General features: G+C 44.6%; 1 non-coding gene across 1 annotated transcript; it reads left to right on the top strand.

The window, feature by feature from the left end:
* The first annotated feature begins 3,107 nt into the window (after positions 1–3,107).
* On the top strand, positions 3,108–3,179 carry TRNAE-CUC (transfer RNA glutamic acid (anticodon CUC)). Its single transcript has one exon. It is a non-coding gene; the product is annotated as a tRNA-Glu (tRNA).
* The last annotated feature ends 222 nt before the right edge of the window (positions 3,180–3,401 follow it).

The raw sequence follows: 3,401 nt of genomic DNA on the forward strand, positions 1-3,401 counted from the left end.
AACTCTGCAGTAAACATCTCATGTAGTCGTGTCCATTGTATGTAAAAAACCCAGGCTGTTCAGTAGCTTCTCTTTCATGAGATGAGGCGGGGCGGGAGGTAGGGGTCCATATGTTTAAACTCTCTTCAGAGGTGGTGCAGTCACTTATCCTGGAGGTTTTCAAGAAGAAACTGGACAGTCCCCTTGCTGGGGTCACCTAACCCCAGTTGTCTTCCTGCCTAGAGTTGGGGGGGGGGGAGGCGGGGAGGGGTGGCTGGACCCAATGATCTGCAAGGTCCCTTCCAGCTCCTAACAATCTATGAATCTATGAATTTAGGGGAAATATATGTTTGCCAACTCTTCCATCAGCTCTTCATTGTTAGGTATCTTTTCTGTATGTTGCCATACAGGTTGTTGGGCTATTTGATCAGCTCTGGAAGGACTGCTACCTCCAGAAATGTAAAAGGGCAGCCTTATGCCACACACATGAGGCAGCCTGCTATGCTGCTGGTGTGTCCAGATGCCAGTGGCAGCTATTTTTGTGCTCCCTTCACCTCCAAAGGCTGAGGTTGGGGCTGCTGCCCTGTGCACTACCACTCCTCTCTAGTTATGCTTCTGGTGACTTACAACTTTGTACTCACCTCAAAGTTATTTACTTGTTTATCAGAAAATAAAATGAAGCTATTCCCCTATACACCATGGGCTGCAATCCACAGTGGCCTATCTTTTTCCTCTTGCAGCTATTTTTCTTTTAAATCCACTGCTGGGTTACGTGCCAAGCAGGTAGACTTTAACACTTTCTTGCCTGTTTTACCCTGTCACAACCATAATGGAGTGCCTTATGTAGATCCACAAGGGGTGGTGGGGGGTGTGTGGTGGCCAGAACCAGTGGGATTAATAAGCAATAAATATGTGCTTCTTGGAGGCATTTGGTATTTTGCCTAACAGGTAATATTAGCTAATATAAAGCTTGCAAGTTCGTAACCCACAAATGTAATTTGTCTGTCATAGTTTAACGAAAATGATAAAACTAACTGTTCATATTCATTGTGGAACTGACTGGGCCCCAACAGCAAAGCTGTAGCTGCAGGATTAGCTGTCCTAACGGTTTTTGCTCAGAGTTCAGCCTTGATGATAAAAGCTGGATCCAACCACCTGGCACACCCAACACATTTCAGGAAAACATGTCCCAAGAAAGCATATTCAGAGAAACCTAAAAGGGTTGAGCTTAAGCTGAGTAATGTCAATTTCAAACCTAAAGGTGCTGCATTATAATTTTCTTATTGGATAAACCCGGGTCTAAGTAGTAATCTTTTATGATAATTTTTAACACCTTTCAATCCCATAGAGTAACAGCTATAAGGCAAGATTGTGAGTGGCTCCAAAGCCAACAGATTAGCATAAGACTAGGTATAAAAAGCGCATGCATCAGGTGACCAGCAGGAAGGAGGGAACAGAACAGCCATTGCTGTTCCAAGCCCAGACTCTGGACTCCCAGTGTGAGTGAGGATTGGACCCTGATCAAGGGACCTTCCCCAGTAATCCCTCTGACACGGCCGATTGGGGATGCTTGACTTCGCTGGAATCACTTGGCGCACACCTGGCATCGAGAGACTATCGATAAGTTGCCAACCCATGTCTGTCTATCTGTTGTTTTGAACAGCCCAGTGGCTGATACCCTCGCAGTGCCCAGTTGGCCTGCAACAGAATTGATCCATCTTACGATGACAGGCTGAGAGCCATGGGACTCTTTAGCCTGGAAAAGCGTAGGCTCAGGGGTGATATGATGGCCACCTATAAGTTTATCAGGGGTGACCACCAGGATCTGGGGGAACGTTTGTTCACCAGAGCGCCCCAAGGGATGACGAGGTTGAACGGTCACAAACTCCTGCAAGACCATTTCAGCCTGGACATCAGGAAGAATTTCTTTACTGTCCGAGCCCCCAAGGTCTGGAACAGTCTGCCAGTGGAGGTGGTTCGAGCACCTACATTGAACACCTTCAAGAGTAAATTGGATGCTTATCTTGCTGGGATCCTATGACCCCAGCTGACTTCCTGCCCTTTGGGCAGGGGGCTGGACTTGATGATCTCCCGATGTCCCTTCCAGCCCTAATGTCTATGAAATCTATGAAATCTGTTGTTATTATCTGTTGTTATTATTTACTATTAGCTCTTTAATACTACATTATCTGCTTATCACATTTATCTTTCTAACTGTTGTGTGTGTAAGCTATAATAAATTTGTCTTTGCTTAACTCCTAACTTTGCCTCCTCAATCCAAAACTGAACCAAACAGCCCAGTGGCTGATACTCTCACAGCACCAGTTGGCCTGAGACAGAACTGATACACTCACAGGGCCCAGCTGGTTTGTGACAGGGGTGGTATTGGTAGGTTTCCAAGTAAAAGGTGTCATGAATTCCATGTGTAAGAACCAGCCAAGCTTGCCATTCACATGTATCTTCAGGGGTACAAAGGAGACCCAAAAGGATTGTGAAAGGGATGGAGAGAATGGGGCAGAAATGGCTTACAAGTAGGAAGAAGAGGTGGAGATGCTGCAATCCTGAAGGGTTGTAGTTGTGGCAGCAGAGGTAGAATAGGCTAGGATATGTAGGGAGGATTTATGTTTGCTTGAATTTAATCCTTTGAACTCTCCCAGTATGAAGTGGTTTCTGCACTGCCTGTTACCCTGGATTGCATGCAATATCCAGAATTTAGCCCAAGTTTTACATCTCGTTTGAAATACTGTAATGAACACTTACCAATCTAAGTACCTAATTCAAACCCCCTGCTTTTTTAAAAAGTATAGAAAATCCTATGGTAGTTTTTTGAAAACAGTAATAGAAACACAGGGATTGATGAGAGCCACTTCCATGTAGTATTCCCTGGTAATGTCTCTGATGACCAAGAGCTTCTGAGTTGACAAAAATGCCAAAGCAGACAAAGATAAAGATATGTACAGTATTTTTTGTCATACAAAAGAATAGAAACACATAAAGGATATTCCTGTTGGTGGTTGTTAATAGTTTGAGCATACAGCTTCATTAGCTTTAGTGAAATGCTCTGAGGAGCTAGATACTGCAATATGAAGTACTACAGAAAAGCTACTCCTGATAGCACTTTAATCACCTCCCTGGTGGTCTAGTGGTTAGGATTTGGCACTCTCACTGCCACGGCCTGGGTTCGATTCCCAGTCAGGGAATATTTCTTTTTTACCAATCCAAGAGTAAAATCCTGCTGCCAAGATACAAGATGACCATGGCGGAGGTGACCACCCTCCCACAGTTGACCTAGATCTTCTGGGGGAGCACCTACAAAGGCTAAATATTTATAACTCAGCTGGACCAGATGAACTACACCCAAAAGTGCTAAAAGAACTGGCTGGCATCATTGTGTGACTGTAGGCAAAGTTATTTGAAGACTC

The sequence above is a fragment of the Crocodylus siamensis genome, chromosome 1 (genome assembly GCF_052110815.1).
Source record: "Crocodylus siamensis isolate JL-2025a chromosome 1, ASM5211081v1, whole genome shotgun sequence".
In the NCBI taxonomy this organism is placed as follows: Eukaryota; Metazoa; Chordata; order Crocodylia; family Crocodylidae; genus Crocodylus; species Crocodylus siamensis.